The sequence below is a fragment of the Hippichthys cyanospilos genome, chromosome 13, assembly GCF_059441005.1.
Source record: "Hippichthys cyanospilos isolate Australia breed blue-spotted pipefish chromosome 13, RoL_Hcya_1.0, whole genome shotgun sequence".
NCBI classification, from domain to species: Eukaryota; Metazoa; Chordata; class Actinopteri; order Syngnathiformes; family Syngnathidae; genus Hippichthys; species Hippichthys cyanospilos.
Genome location: NC_142381.1, coordinates 13202799 through 13220230, shown reverse-complemented (window position 1 = coordinate 13220230; position 17432 = coordinate 13202799). Strand labels below are relative to the sequence as shown.

At 38.8% G+C, this 17432-nt stretch overlaps 1 protein-coding gene across 2 annotated transcripts in view; it reads left to right on the top strand.

The window, feature by feature from the left end:
* Positions 1-17432, top strand: part of elf1 (E74-like ETS transcription factor 1) — a 43902-nt gene that overhangs the window by 6690 nt on the left and 19780 nt on the right. Inside the window, exon 2 of one of the 2 annotated variants that reach the window (XM_088431882.1) lies at positions 4255-4879. The exons of the other annotated variant lie outside the window; for it this stretch is intronic. The gene's annotated coding sequence lies outside the window, so the exon portion shown is untranslated. The remainder of the gene's footprint in view (positions 1-4254; positions 4880-17432) is intronic. 2 annotated transcript variants of the gene reach the window in all.

The following is a 17432-nucleotide window of genomic DNA, read 5'->3' as shown; positions in this document are numbered from 1 at the left end:
TAATGAATCGATCCGTGTCTATCGTTATCTAACAGTGATATTAAATCCTCTTAATTGAAGATAAACACAGCATAACAACACATTGTATTATTTTGGGAGTGGGACTGCCAGCTCAAATGAGGAATGATTATTATTAGCACAGCAATACAAAGGTCTGACTGTTCTGCTGGTTTTTTAGAAATGCTGATAATCTTTGCCTCCGCCGCACTCGTCCAGACAGTCTTCCTCTTCTTGACCTCCGAGCCACATAAATAATGCGGCTTGTCCTCCAAAGCCCCCGCGTATCTCAGGCCTTCAAGGATATTCTTATCAGAGTTTGAGTCCTCAGTACTCAAGACATAACTCTTAATGGAACGATCTGGATTCTCTCTGATGCTTAAACAATGTCATTCTTGTGTGGACTGCTGCAAAGATGAAATAGTGACGTGCACTGGTGATCTGGTATGTGTCGATGGGACGTTGTTCAAAAATAAGGGCAACGAAGGCCTTTTTGGGGGGTTTCTTTGGTATTTGATTTGAATGAACATCGTTGCTTCTCCTTGTTTTTGAGTTGCTCTGCGAAAATTTGCTGCTTTCTTTTCGAAATGGACCTTTCTAAATTCTGTAACTGTCTCCCACTTAAATTCTTTAAAAGGATGTCATCATTATGCCGTCGAGGTTGACGGTGAAGTACATTCCCATGATTTGCGCGTCTTAGTATGTGTCACAGTGCAATTCAAATGACCTCATTTAGTCAACAAAATGTTGAAAGGCTCGCTTCCTATTTTGAATTCATTTGGGGAAATACACACACGAGGAGTTAAACAACGCTGTGTACTGAGTTACATTGAGCACTCAAGTTCACTGTCACTGTAGTTCCCCCTCTTGCATTGTCCTCATAGTTCCTCTACTTCCAAAGGAGAACAACAACGTATAATTAAGACAATAGAAGAGTGCATGTATGTAGGGCTGTCAGTTGAATCTTGATTATTCCATCAAATAACCAAGTAATCTGCCCCTGCGCCCCATTAAAAAAAACACAAACAAACCCAACAACAATCTAATAAATTGATTGTACGTTGAAGCAAGTTGATATAGTCACTAATTTTTCATCTTCTATACCTGTGAGTTTTGTATGTTTAAAGGTAAGCAATTCCGGTTAGCATCAGCGTACCACCGATTACTATTTAAGGTCCACAAAAATGAACTATCATTTAGTTCACACAGATAATGGTGTACTATATTTACATTACACATATAGTAGTGTCCTTAAATATACTTACAGACTATGCTTCATCAATATTCCTTGAGTAAACTTGAAAGTAAGGCTGCCTGTTAGCTATCATTAGGTCAGTAACTTACTGATTTTCATCTTCTTCCTCTTGGTGAGCAGACAGGTTACGTTTTGTATTATTTTCAATAAAAATATGACATTAAAAACACACAAACAAAACATTATTCTTCAAAACAAAAAACAAAAGCAGAGCTCATTCCTGTAATAATATTTCTTATGTCTAAAATGATAGCTATTATTCTTACTCATACTATTCCATTACTTTTGGAGGCGAGTGTAATTGCAGATGTTGAACTCTTTCTTGTTATGGGGGATATATTTCAGATCTACTCGCGATAGATGAAAGTGTTCAATATAGTTTTATTCCTCCCAGATGATTTGAACACATCTAAACGTATTACACACTTTGGAAGGTATTCTGTAACACTAGTTTTTACACTCTTGCGATCATGAAATAGAAGACATCAGTCATATAACATCATTTTGAGGAGGAAAAAAGTGGACTTGCTCACACATGAATATCCCGCTCGTAATGGATCTTGACATATTTTATAGGTGTACCTGCTCATCTGTATTTGTATTTGAAGACCATGATAGTCCCCCTTATGGCTTTCAGATGAAGCTTGACATAAAGATGGTATGCAGACAAGTATGTGCAAAGAGGCTTGGTGCTCACCACATAACACCACTTCCTGTTTGCTCACATGTCATTTCTCATTAATGTGTTCTCACTAGGTCACAGAAGAAAATGATTGAAGTGATACTTAGAGGCATTTTTTTCAGCTGTAAAAGGTTATTATTTTGTCTATATGTACAGTAGTTAATTTGATGACTATATGGGTTTTCATGCACAATGCACAACCCTTAAAAACACATCAACTGAAAATGACATGTGCTCAAGGCTCAAGTAAAGGCCAGTGTTTTCTATTTTCTATGTGTTTTCTGGGTTTGGTTATGTGATGTTTGCAAGCTGAGCCATGATTGGTTGTTACCTGAGCAAGTGGCAACATATTTTAAATGGGAGTTCAACCCCAGAGGTTTCTTTATAATAATATGTTCTAGGCAGCCAATCTAACACTGTATTCTGATTAATATTGTGTTTGTGGAACTTTATCTAACAAAATCCACTCATTTTGATCCCCTTCAGAGGGGGTGGCTACTTTTGTTACTTGCTGTCAACTTAAAATGACATCACAGGCATTCAAGCTGTATCGTGACATGACCGAACAGGTGAGCCGTGATTGGTTGTTACCTGAACACTGAGCATCTCTGATGTCATTTTTAGTCGACAGCAAGTGGGAGAATGGCTGCCCTCATGGATGGGAAAAAAACAGGTCAATTTTGCTGATTAATAAATAATCGACAAACGCAATAGTATCAGAATGCCGCGTTTAGAACAGTCGTGATGTAAAAAACATTCGTGTAAACATTCGTGATTTTTTTTTGGGTTGGCTTACCCTTTAAAAGGAATTAATTGTTCATGAAAAATAATTATTTAATTGAGGGTAAAACATTTTTTTACTGAGTAAAATGGCTAAATTATTCAAATGAAAAAAAATCAATATTTTTCCTCATGAAGTTAGTGAGGCATGAAAAAGACCCTACACAGAAGCTAGCCTCTCCTAGCTAGGGACTACTACTAGCGGTCTCAAGCCTTATCCCAGTCATCAAGTGTCTGTTGTGTCCTTCTCACTGGTGATAGTGTCTCCAAGATTCAATGGTCTAAATAAAAGCCTTTTTCCCCCTTTTTCCTTCACAGTTATTTAAATTTGCCATGCATACCACTAGCCAGATAAAAGCCGCTATATCCCATAATGCAACGTGAAATTCTAATTGCATTGTGGGATGTAGTGGCCATTTTCTATCCATGGAGAAAGTAAAATGCAGTGAGGCGGCATATTGACATGCAATTGGATTTATGGAGACTGAAATCTCGCTAATACTATAAGCATCACCAGCAAGCACTTATACCATGGGCGAAGGATGAAGCTAGGTAGACACTCCATGGCTGAGACCTGCTTCCATGGAAGAACTGTTTACCTTGCTGTAAGGTTTTTTTTTTTTTCTCTCTCTCGTCTATTTAGTTTTATGCATCCATGTTAAGTTGCTAGATACATTTTCTGGCTAACTAACCAGAGCTAGTGTAGGCAGTACTCAATGAAAAAAGATAATGATCCGCTACCGTATTATTCCTCTTGTATTCACTCATATTATACAGAACTTATTTTAAACACTTTCTGATTCATCACAAAAATATAACTTCCTTTTTGCACTTAAATAGATTACTTGAACTGTCATTCATTTTAATGTAAAATATTTGATTTGCAAACATTTTGGGTTGCAGCATGTGGTTCGAATCGCTTAATATTATGATTATTATTCTTAAACTGGTAACCTTATGAAAAATTACTGTCCCTTTCAAAAATTTATGAGAACCTAATAATATAAAACTCTAATCTGCCAATGTTATGACATTAATCAACATTTTTTACTAATATGCTAATGCAAAAAAAAAAATACTGGTGTGGTATGTATGTATGAATGTGTGTGTGTATATAAATATTTTTTTCTTGAAATTACAACTGCAAGCTATGCTTGTCCTCTTTGTTGATTGAGGCCTTTTTGTTAATACCTATGACTATATTCTGAGTCTTTGACTCCATTTTTGAAGTTTTGTCTGTGTTCCACTCCCTGACCTTTACGACGCTGGTTGCATAGGGACAGTGAATCTCAATTGCGCCTGAGATGATGTCACCGTGTCTTGTGATGGAACGTGATCTCTTCATCTTCAAGTGAGGGGAGGAGGCCTAAATGGCTTCATTCTTTGTGTCTCCTATTGGCAGTAGTTGTTTTATGGCTTATTTTTTGTTTTTGTTCTTCACTCCCCGCATGTCCGTTGCTAAATTGCGCACTTTGTCAAAGCTAATAATAGACTTACATTTCACAGTGAAGGCTTCATTTTAGACCTCCTTTTTTTTCAGGACAAAGTCTACAGTGGGTGCGTACCTGTGTTTACCTTCACCTCCTCCGCTGCAGGAGAAACCCGTCTATCGTCTTTCTGATGGCCCGGCCCTTTGGCTGAGTTCCTCCCACCCCCCACCTTCCCGACTCACCTCCATCCAATCCCAGAGAATGCACCTGAGCAGATTTGCCTGCTGGGTTCCGCACCTAAGCGAGCGCTGATTGGCCAGGTGCAGGCCGCCTGCCCGGGGGCCGCTCTCTACCAATGGCGACGAAGCCGCGTGACTCATAGGGAGAGGACGGCTCGCTTCACGACACTTCTCCTTTTTCTGCCTCCAACTCATTCGTCGTCTCTTTTTTTTTTTTTTTTTTTTTTTTCTAACTCGTCACCACCCCCCCCCACCTCATCTTACAGTTTGTCGCCGTGAGAAAGAAGGTGTGGATCGGGCCTCTGGTTGGTTGTGGCACACCTTCTGTTATCGCTTTAAAGGCTCTCCTTGGATTATATCCCCCCCCAGCCCCCACATGAGCCCCCCCTTGTTTTCTCCCTTTTGTTTTTGACTTTTTCATTGGTTGTATCTATGTCAACGCTTGTTTTGATGTTTTTTGCAATGGATCTGGTCACCTGCATCCTGTTCGTTTGAGGTTAGTGCTAGTTTTCTCTCTTTTAGCTTACTTTAATGCATTGTTGATTATCAGCGTTTGTGACACTATAAAGAAAAAGGGACATGTTAAGGTTTTGCCTTTGCTGACAGATGTCAAAATAATTCATTTCCAAAGGACAGTTTGCCTTTTCAAATGCAACTCGTGGTTTCGGTATTTAATTACGATTTAAGCACCTGGGTCTGGTTGTGGCGCTTTGCCTTATATGGCGTGTTGAAATAAGGGCGGGAGCTGACAGTTTTGCAAGGCCTTTCAAACCAACCAAGCCCACGTTTTTTTTTTTTTTTTTAACGGCGTAGCATGCGTACTTATAGCACACCGCACATTTTTAAAAAAAATCAATCTTGACTTATAACTTGTTTGCAGCAGCTTTTGTAGCCATGGCCTCTTTTGGAATAAGTCAGGCGTGCGTGGCTTCCCAATCAGCCGATCTTCAGGGCAGAATGTTGTTCATCTTGTAGCATGACAAAAAAAGGGGAGCAAAAGATCTTGATTTCACTTAAGTGGGAGGATCAACCACAATGTCTTGTTCCTCCTGTATGTAACACAATTTTTTTTTTAGCTTTTTGTAGAAGATCTCAAGCTCCAATGATGCATGTTGTAGCTTCCTGTTTCATCAGAAACCCACTCTGGGGTCACATTTTGGTGTGATCTCAATCACACCCATGCTTTCTCACTCAATCAGCATTGGTGGCTTGTTTAGTCGCCGGACGTCGTTTGGCGCTAGAAGCACACTCAAATTCTTTTTAGTTTATGACTTGTTAGATTGGAGAAATAGTTTGCTAAACTTTGTTGACCCAGTCACGCTGTGTGACTCCCCCTCCTCACGTCACCACTTTGAATTGTAAATTAGGACCGGCTCACGACTCCGAATCTGTTTATGGAGGCTGATGATGTGGTAATGGGGGTGGTCAGCAGAACTGGTCACTCAGCGACTTCTTTCAATACAAGCGAAAGCATGTTGAAGCCTGTCAATGCATAATTTGGTACTACATGACGGAGGCTTTGGCAGCTCAGAGAGAAGGAGGGGCAGAGTACCAGCATGCTTGGATATGTGCATGTTAACGTTTGCAAGAATGCAGTTTATGCTTGTGTCACTCCAAAAAAGGGATTTTAACCAAGTTTCTGTTCTGACTACAGGTAGGACATTTGGTCCTCCCATTAATCGAGCCACCCCAAAACCTTGCAATTTCACTAAACCTTTGACCAACTTGCATGACCCTTACCAAAAGCCAGACATAAACTTTTTTTTTTTTAAGAAAAAAGGAACAGGAAGCAAACAAAGTGATACACTTGTTAGCTCATAATTGAAGTAAAGCAGAAGTAGCTAAAAAGTGTTTCAGCTAGTACACGGTGCCGCATTTTTTTATTCTTTTATTCTTATAAAGAATTACCGGTATATGTTTATGCATGCTCTGCGATTGTCTGACAGGCAGTTCTATTCCCCAGAAACGGCTGAGATAGGCCCCAGCATGCCCACGACCCACGTTAGGAGGAGAAATTAACATGATGGATGTATAAATGTTTTGAGCAAGCTTTGACTATAATAACTCATTTTCATGACCTTTAATTCATAATATCACATGACACCACAAAGTATGTTACAATTGATCAGTATCTTGAGGTCAGATGTCGCACGTCAGTCTTTGTATTTGGGATGACATCATACTCACAGCATTTTCTGTTAATGTCACGCAGGAATTTTCCATACCATTTAGGAGTAGACACACGGAGCTCGTTTGTGTCGTAGTTTGAACAGCCTTAATTCCAAAAAAGCTCAAAAGAGAGACAAATATTTCACTGGTCACTGGTTGCCTCCTACATTAGTATGTCCCAAAAAAAAAAAAAATCACATTTAAGTATTTGTTTTTCATATATACCATTTTTATTAAATACAATTATTTTATCTTACATATTACATACAGTTATCTATAATGTTTACATTCTTGTTTAATAATACAACCACAACAATTGAATAAGGATTGCACACATTAAATCCAAACATTTTGTTCAAATTTCAGGTACGATTAATGGTTACAGTCTGTTTTGGATCACTTTGACTTTTTCATTCTATTGCATGCTATTTCCATGTTAACTTCTCCATTCCATTTGCTTTCTGTTATAAGTTGTGACTCCTCACTGTTGCCTGCTTTGAAAAAAAATAAAATAAAAATAAGTAAATCCGGGTAGCGATTGTTAACAAGTAAGTTTCGTCACTGTCCTAAAGCCTTGTGCCATGTTGGATATACAGTGATGCATTCAAGGCCATGGATATACAGTGATGCATTCAAGGCCACACGCGAGACCCGGTTCATTCTATCCAACCCTTGATAAATATTTAAAAAAAAAAATCAATTGAGCAACTGTCTGCTAATGTTGCAACCTTCTCATACTCTAGGCATGCTGGGACTAGCAGCCCTTTTCCGTCTATTTATTTACACTCATGCTTGAGACACCATTTTCTACTCCACCTCAGTCTTTTTTTTTTTTTTTTTAGATTTTAAGAGGATGTGACGTAATTCCATCATCAAACCGCTCTCTCTTCCCGAAACACTAGCGACTTATCAGCGATCTTTCATTCAGACTTTCCTTTTTTCAAGTAAAGTAACGAGATTGTGCGTAGTTTGTCAGTAAAGAGGCCGGATGTTTTACTCGACACCCACCTAACCTAAAAAAAGACAGGAAAAAAGATACTGTGGGTGACAGGGCAAAAAAAAAAAAACGAGATCCTATATGGGAAAGTCAGGTCACACCCTCAGATAACACATGCATGCCACTCTTGTGGTTATGTAAGGCGCTATGCTCGTCAGGGCTCAAGATTATGAGATCGTAAAGACATTTCAACATGGCTGCCCACCTCCAGACAGCGTACCGTCACTTTAAGAGAATGTTTGCTAATAGCATAGTAATACATTGGAATCAACACGCCATCTTGAGGTGCTCATGCAACCTGGGATCCAAACGAGTGAAGCGCCATATGATTTGATTTGAATAATGTATTCCCTTAACTATAGCATATATAAGCGTGGTCAGTAAACATTCGGTTGTTGGTCGCACAAGGAAGCTGAAAGTCAGTTGTTAACCAAAACAGCGGCACCTACAGAGACACTAAGACAGGTTCTCAGGTGAATATACGTCTGTTGTTTTACAGGCTGAAAATAATAGCATCTATGTGCACTGCACAGTGTTTTGTGTGTGTGTGTCCATTTTTGTATGTATGTAACTACACACATTCGGATGCAGCTTGCCTGGGTTCTCTGTATTTACTCTTTCATCCTCACTTTATATTGTTTAACACCTGTATGTCCATGTCTACTTATTGCATACTGAAACTAATCAGTTGGCCGTTTCCGTTTAGGAAAAAAAAACCTAACCCTAACCCTGGAAAACAAATAATACTTAAATCATAAGTTTACATGTCCACAATGTTTTGGACTGCTGATAGGATGGTGCCAAAATTAGCACTCTTAATCTGATTACAGGTATTTGATGTTCTCATCGACGGTAATACTTCCGTCAAATGTTCTTTTTAAATAGCTTTTTTTAATTTCAGCTTTTTGCAATCCAATTTCAAGACATGACATTAATTTTCACATACCTTTTCTTCGGCTATTTCTATTAAAAAAAAAAAAGAAATTAACATAATTTGGCATAGACGACACACTTTGTAAGGGTTTCCGTACGTCTTTTCACATGAAAGTGTTAGTATAGAGTAAAAACACACATTTATAATGATACTATTTATGTAAGTATTGTTAGGAAGGTGACCTGATTGGACTGATAATATTATTACGTACAAGTGTACTACAGACAAAGTCCTCACATCCACATAATAAACTCTGCAGTACCACCCCTAACCATTACCAAATACAATCATTACACGAATAGACTATGGGTTTTGGGGGGATTTTTTTATGCTGTCATAAACCTGCCATGTCAAAAAGGCCCATAGCTCAGTGAAAGAATAATGCCCAATAGATTTGTGTACAATGGCTGCAGGTTTTCAGTGTGTCAGATAAAAGCAAAGAGAAGAAACCCATTAAAGAAATCTATGGTTTGTGCCGCTGCCTGCCATTTGTAATTCTGAGGTCCTTTCAAATCCTTTGTTAACAGTGTGCTGTTCAAAACACACATGCTGAGTGCAAAGCTGTCTGGTCTCCACCCTGTATGAGGTAACATGTTTCCAAACAACTTGTAAGATGAGTGTGTGTGAGTGTTTTACAGAGAGGAGTTAACTGTGGATTTGTGCCTCTTTCTGTACGTAGTTGATTTCCCTCATGGATCCACGTGGCAAAGTCTCTGTTCTTTATAGGCTGCTGGAAACGTGTGTTGATGATGATATAGTTTATTAATCCTTTGAGGGACAAGATGGTTTGTTTAATCGTGCCACAGTATCTGGTCTCCAGTCGTAATTCTTGGTTATCAAATCTCACTTTTTTACATGTTTGGGAAACTAAAAGGTAGCAGATTTGCTCTGTAAAACAGAGCAAATAAGTTGCTGCTAATTATTTACTCAAGAACAACGTTATAAAATAAAATGCCGCTTTAGCTTCGCTGGCTTCATCGCCTCGTTAGCAAGCACTTGTAAACACAAAATGCAAATTTCAAAAGTATTACATTAATTGACAAATTTCAAAAGTACAGTATTACATTAAAAAAACAAATAAACTGGTTGAATTTTTTTTTTTTAAATAACCCAAATTATTTCGCGGACCCCCTGCAGTCAGGCTATGGACCTCGCTTTGAGAAGCACTGGACTAAATCAAGCTCTTTGATGATGATGATGATGATGGTAAAATGGTTGACTTGATTGCTTTATTGAAGAGTCATGAATACATTCACAATTTATTATGAAATAAAATGAACACAAATACTGTATATATATTTTTATTGATAAACCAAATTAGTTCACGGACCCCTTGCAGTGAGGCCACAGAGCCCCAGGTGTCCACAGACCCCACTTTGAGAACCACAGGGCTTGATTAAAGATCATAATTCTGTTCTACATGAATATTAGCCCTGTACAATATTTTGATCATTTTTTAAATTTTTTCTTCCATATCATACAGTATTTTAGCCAAAGAATGTCAAATTCCTGGTAACGTGACAACTCAGTGCTCGTGCTGTGTTGAACTTTGACATGTTGTAACTATCTGGTTCAAATCTCAGCTCGCTATTTTTTTCTTTAAATTCTTTCCCTTTGATATGAAATTGTTTATAGATGTAAACGTCAAAGGATTGGACAAAATACCGTACATGGCTTGAATGTCAATGCCTAAGTTCATTATACAGTAGTATGTGCAGTACCTGTGTGGCGACGGCACACGTCATGTCACCAAATACCAAACATTCTCAACCTGTGGGAAGCGCTCAGTTCATTTCTGGCTTCAATTCTTAAAATGAATGGCCATTTGTTTCTATTAACTGATTAGATTGTTAAAATGAATGGAATTCCCACACGTTGAAGCTGATTAGCCATAGAAATGGATGTAGTTAACTGACATTAATAACCAAACGTGAAAGCTAGTTGCGGGATACTTTGAAGTGATCATTTTGAAAATGTGTTTCTTGCCATTAGTATGCTGTTTTTTAGTGCCATGTAAAAGTGTTCATTAGCTTGCGGACGCTAAAGTGAAAGCTATAGAAACAATCTTTTTGGGGAGAAAGTGATATTGTTGTAAAACCAGAACTATCTAACCTGTAAAAATATTGCAAAGTGCTTGAAATTATTAGTAAGCTGTCAAACTGCTTTTCACTCCTCTGCCTTGCAGAAATGTTGGTTATGACTAATGATAAAGTGAAAGCTGTAGAACTCTTGTTTGGAAGTAGTTGCATGTGGAAAACTAATAATATTTATATCATATGTTTACGCCTTCATTATTTTTGGAATTGCTGATAGGATGATGTCAGATTTAGTACTTCTAACCAGATTTTAATGTTTTTTTTTCCTTATCTCGTTGGTTATACTTCTGTCAAATGTTTCCTGAGAACAGACGTAGTTGAAAATGAATGTTAAGCATGTTGAAATGGCTTTACAATGTTTTCCATAAACGTCCTTATTCACGCGATGGAAATGGGGTCTTTAGTGAAGCCCACCTGCTTTCTCCGTCTCGAGAGGCCTCTCCTTGTGTGTGTCGCTTGGCAACAGCCACTCCTTGTTTACCGTTTGTCTATTTTGCATAGGGGATTGTCCTCAGAACAAGACCCCTGCTTCAGCCCCTATTTATTCAAGGGTTGTCCCACAAGCCAACGGTTAATAGTAAAGACATTTCCCCCAGTAAGAGATACATCTTAATCAAATATAATTATTGCAATCCGTTAAAGATTAACATTGGTGTCAATGTGTGGTTACACAAGTCTCCATGCGGGAACTTTATTATCCTTCATTGTCACCTGAGCGCCATAAAGCTCCGTAGTTCATGAAACCTTTGGCAAATATTGACCTGCGCCGTACCTGCACTTCTTCAAAGAGGTGGGACTGATTGAACTGTGATCAGTGTCGAGTATTAGTCGCACTGAGTGGGGGGCGCTGTAAGGAAAAGCTAACCGTCCTGACCTCATGACTTGTTATTTCACAGTTGCACTTTTCAAGTATGAAGCAAAGTGATGACGCGACACTTTAGTGCTATTCTTTACAGGCTCGAAGATTAGATAGAATACGTCGGCACCCAATACCACACTGACCTATATCAAATGGTGTGAAATCAGATAAGCCAGACTGTCTCCACGAGCGTCGAAGGGGGGTTAGAGGGTAAAAGCTGATTTAATTTGGTAGCTGTGGAATAGCGGTTAGCATTTCTGCTTTGGGATCAGGGGTTTTGGATCCAAATCTCCGTCTGTTAGTTTGCATGTTCTTCCTATGCTTTGGAGGATTTTTACTCATCAAGATGAGAAATCTAGTATAATTTTAAATAGTGTTTTCAAGAATCTTTTGTTAATGGCATTCATGAGAAGTCTGAAGAATACCAAGCTAAATGTTAGCTCGCTAAAGTCTCTGGTGTGTCATCTGCCATGTCTCTATTGAAACTGCTTAGAGTTCTTCATTTAATTATTGGAATTGGTCCATCTGTTCATGTTTGCTTCTATTGGCTCCCTTCTACCTGCCCACACATCAAATCAAACAGCCATTTACTATTTCATTATCTGTCGATTTCTAAAGCTGTTTTTGTGATCAGCAGTTCAGAATTTGAAACCTATTCTAATGTCTCATTTGTGGGAATTTACGTAATACTGTACTGCCCATATGACATTGAATTTTGTTGAATGCACACATTGGCTTCTGCGGAACTTTCAATGATCTATCATTATTTCGGGGAGGGTTACGTATCAAAAGCTCTAGTGGTATCAATGCCTACTCAAAAGTTGAGTACTGTACTCATACTGGTGTCAGCCTAAAAAAAAAAGTCACATAAATCATATTTTTAACTGAATATATGTAAAATCTGTCATATGGATATTACTTTGCACAACAGTTGACGAAAAGAAGAGAAATTTTTGAAGGGTTTTATTTTTTTACTCTATCTTCACTCTGCTCTCAATCACTGAGAAGTTGTATGATTTGACAGACGTGAAACAACACATTTTCTTGGATTGAGAATATATTTTTGTTGGTTATTTTGTCTTGGTTTTGTCTCTGCATCAACCTGTAAAAGTTGTGACCATCTCGGTCTTGATACACATTGTCTCAGTCTCCATTGTCATGGTTTTAACTATATCACTAGAAATTGGCCCGGTATGGCTCATTACATTTGATTTCAGGCCATTTTGAAGACCTTGTTACATCTGCTTGCATTCTTGTTCATTCTATATCATATCTAAGTGGTTAAGACATGTGCCTTGCACTCTGAAATTTGGGATTTAAATCCTGGCTCAGGTGATTCTTTGTGGACATGGCATGTGCGATTTGTGCTGGTGTGGGTTTCCTTGGTGTATGTTCAAGATTCATTGTCATTCATTTATTGTCATATGTATAGTATTAATACACCTCTCAATGAAATTCTTATTCTGTTCACTTCCCCAAGTTGCAGACTACATTTCATGTTCCAGCAATAAATACATAGCAATAAGAATAGCAATAAATAGCAATAAAACAACAGAAACAATGGTGCTAATAATATTGTGCAAATATTATGTAATGCAAAATATTAGTGCAAAATATTATTTATGCATGTAGTAAGAGGCAGATTAGTGCATGAGAGATTTGTTGAGAATCCGGATAGTTTGTGGGTAGAAGCTGTTTGCCAGCCTGGCGGTCCTGACCCTCATTCTCCTGTAGCATCTACCTGATGGTAGCAGTTCAAACAGATCGTTTTGTCGGTGTGTCTTGACCTTGATGAGGTTGCATGTCTTCTGCAGAAGCCTGGTTTGGTAAATGTCCTGCAGTGAGGGTAAGGCTGCCCCACAGATGCGCTGTGAGGACTTGATCACACGCTGGAGTTGCTGTAACAGACATGCATTTAAAAACATGCACATTCGTTGAAGACACTAAATTGGACATAGGCGTGAATTGCCCATAAGTGCCCTGTGATTGGATGATGACCAGTCCTGCGTGTACGCCACTCCGGGGATAGGTGCCAACTCACCCACAAGCCTAGTGCTGACACACACAATAAAAAATAAATGAATTAAAACTGGTATTAGACATGATTTTCACAACAGACAATAACTAAGCCCATTAAATACTGAAAGCCTTCCTTACAAAACAGTTCCCATTTCCTTAAAGCGCAAGCTTGACCCCAAAGTTTTTGATGTGTCAGGGAGACAAGAAAACAGGTTGACTTGGATCTCTCCTGCCCGTGAAAGGCGTGTTTTCTTTGCTCTACATTGCAACGTGTCTGATTATGGGTGGACACATCAGCCAGGCCGCCTGTGTCCAGACCTGTTTGGTATGCAGCCTGGTACCCGCTTCCCGAGCCTCGCCTTCTCATTATGCCACCTGAGCGCAAAAAAACGTGAAAAAAAAAACAAAAAAACGGCAACGTTCATGGTAGTCGTTGACATTTCCATTTCAACAGAATGAAATTAGTTTTGTGTTTTTTCACTCATGCCTGTTTTAAGTTTGCTGGTGATATGTTGACATATAAACATAACCACTGATGAGAAATCACTCTTTCGTTGGCTTGTCCTTGCATTCTATTCTCGTCAGTTCATGCTGGAGATTCCGGTAGATTTCCACGTTTATCTGAATGTGGAGTGTATAAATAGAAAAGAATATGCAGCTTTCCATGTCAGGTCATGTAATGCATTGCTCACACACACACACCTACACACACATACAATCAAGCCTAAACAACAGCAGCTCAAGGATGAAGTATCTCAAATATGCCCTCAAGAACGGGACCAGCCGGCCATACACACCCACACTCTTGCTTTCAGTCATCAGTAGTATTGAAATAAATACTAATCATCAGATAAACACTAATTCACATTGGCACAGATTTGTATAATACAAATCCATATATGTCTATTAAAATATCAGTACATCAGTATTTTTGGATGCAGGATGGCATGTCAAGGCGATATTTTCCTGACGAGATCCAGACGGTGCCTCTTGGCATGCCCCAGTCTAACTAACATTTGAGAGCTTTTTCAAAAGAAGCTATCTGCAATTTCCTGTCCTCGTGACACTAATGCCCCCTTGCTACATTAGCGAAATTGACTTCTGTTTGCTTTATACATTGTCAGTCTTGTAAACTGTCTGGGGGCCCAAATGCCCTTATGTTGGGTCTTCCTTGTGTATGTGTGCAAGGTTAATTATTTTAATTTTTATTTTGAATGGGATAGTGAACGTATTGCAAGGTTGCTTATTAGAATTCTTTACGGAAACGAGACTACGCAAGGGCAATGTGCTATTTGCAAAGGAAGTGGGGGACTTCGCAAAGTTTCCGCGCACTCAGAGAAATGTTGTTCAGAGTGTGGTTTAACAGACAGGAAGTAGCTGCTCTGCAATGGTTTTCCTGCCAGTGCCTAACTCGCAGGTCAGTTTGTGGTAGAAGTTGCTTATGTTATACTATGTCTATACTACTCCTAGTCTTACATGTGTCATACATACACACATACACACATTTTTATATATATATGTATATAATTTTTTTCTGTCTGAGTTTGAAATGTCCAACAGCATTTGAATGCACCACATGCCACCAAGGAGTTAGCGCCTATTGCCAATGCTGGAGACTTGTGCTGTATATAATTACAGTGTGAGTGACACGTGGTTCCTAAGCATCCTTAATAAGCAATAAAATGTTTGGTTTTTTTAATGGCGATGTGTTGATATTGGTAGCTATGTGATGGTAATTACAAAAGAAGTCTAGCTATATATATATATATATATATATATATATATATATATATATATATATATATATATATATATATATATATATATATATATATATATATATATATATATATATATACGCATATAAATAAATATACGATAGACCTCATCCTGTAGACAGTGACTTTGCCACAGGGCACAGGGTACAGACTACTTCTGTTTAAATGAAATGAAAGCATGTGTCCTTCTCTCCGTCCCTCTCTTAGCCCGAGTGGAAAAGTACAAGGTTTGCAGGAGATGAGATTAAATTCCACTCGTCTTTTTGGCCCTGGCACAGCGCGGCGGCCCCGAATACCCTCTGATGCGAGGCTCTGATGGGCCTGCTGCTGTTCTCTAGATGCCATTAGGCTTCTTGGGAGGCTGTTAGCGATCAGTACAGCCGCATGGCCCGCTGCCATAGTAATACAAGGCCTTTTACTCCATTCGATTGTGACGTGCAGTTTGCATGGCGGGACCTGTTGTGGTTTTGTGAGCTTTCAGGATGTAGAGATTGTAAAAAAACAGTAGAAAACATCTTAATCGATTAACTTCTGTGATCTGTATTTAAGTAAACATTTGGTTTTTGCTCTTTTGCTAGATAACCAGTTCTTGTACTAGCTATCGCCATTGTCTAATTGTCATAAATCAGATAACAGAGGAGCAATCTGTAACATTTGGAGGATTGTAAACTGGATCCAGAGGTCTGATTTTGTTGCACATTGATGTAACTTTGTTTTCATTCATGAGCTGAGTCATGCTTTGCCCAGGGGAACACCAGAATTTTCCCTGACGCTCGCTACTTGTTGCATAGTTTGGTGACATACGACTACAAGCCGCCAAAAGGAAAAGGAGCGGGGGATCGCTGTCCAAAGACTGCTGATCTCCACCCACAATAACCACACTGGCTATCGTTGGGCTCCAGCAATGAGCGTCATATCATTGAGTCATTTCCTTGACAGGAACCCGGCAGATCCTGCGAAAACAGCGCCTGTGCTGACAATGTTGAATAACATAGTGGTGGAAAGCCCACGGGCTTTTTTTTTCTTTTCATGAAAATGTTTTTCTTTATTGGTAGAGTCTGTGGATGATCTACTGGATGACAGCCACCTGTGTCAGTCAATGTCTTTATTTGACACCAGAGAAAAATCACGTTGTTGTCTTAGTCCCATTGAAGCAGAGTTTAAAATAAGCTCAAAGGGAGTGTACCACGGTAGTTTGGCCAAATAATACAACTGCTCACAGCTTAACAACTAATGCAATGAGTAATGCATGACAGCGGCATCCCATTGTTTTTCAGTGAGCCAACTTGTCACATAATGTGCTCATGTTATATTTGTTGGCGCAAGTGATCTGTTTTCCCCTCGAGCTGATTTTGTCAGACTTATTTTTTGGAAACAAATGAGCATACGCACTATGTGTTGGATGTTACACTCTTAAAAAACAACTGGGTCTTAAATAATCCAATTACGGGTCAAAAATGGAGCGATCCAATATTTGAGTCAATTACACCCAACTTTATGGAATACATTGTACAAAACAAACCGATTCTTTAGGTTTTGTGCAAAACAACTCAAGTTGGGTGCCATTGACCCAAATATTGGGTTGGTCCTTTTTTGACATAATTGTTTTTTTTGTTTTTGTTCTTTCGTTTAACAATTGGAGCACTTTGACTTTGGCAGAATACTCATCATATGATATTATATTATAAGGCAGGTGTGCCTACAGTTTTGCCAAAGGGCCAAATGCAGCCTGTGTTCAAATTTCCACTGCTTCAGAGCCTCTGGCATGAAACTAATAATGAGTGGTCTGTTAGCACTGTCAACCACTGTAGAAAATACACTACTACAAATAATCACATTTCCGCCATGATGTTCTGTGATACCAGCTTAATGAACAACGATGATCAACATAGATGGGTACAAGTCTTAAAGCCATGTCCAAGTTTTTCTCTTATATTCCAAGTCAAGTCCCAAGTTTCCAGCCACAAATCCATTTAGAATACCTAGAATGATTTGATTATTATTATTATTTTATGATCAGTAGTTATTAATTACTGACGGTACTCAAGCAGATGTCTTATTGCCACATATTAAGTATCTAATATAGTTTAGGATTTGGGATGGCCTCGGCCCCTCCCCTGCCCAGTGACCAAATTCCGTCAAGGGTCATTAAGAAATCGGACCTTTGACACAGCTTTGGAAAATGAATCACTGGTGT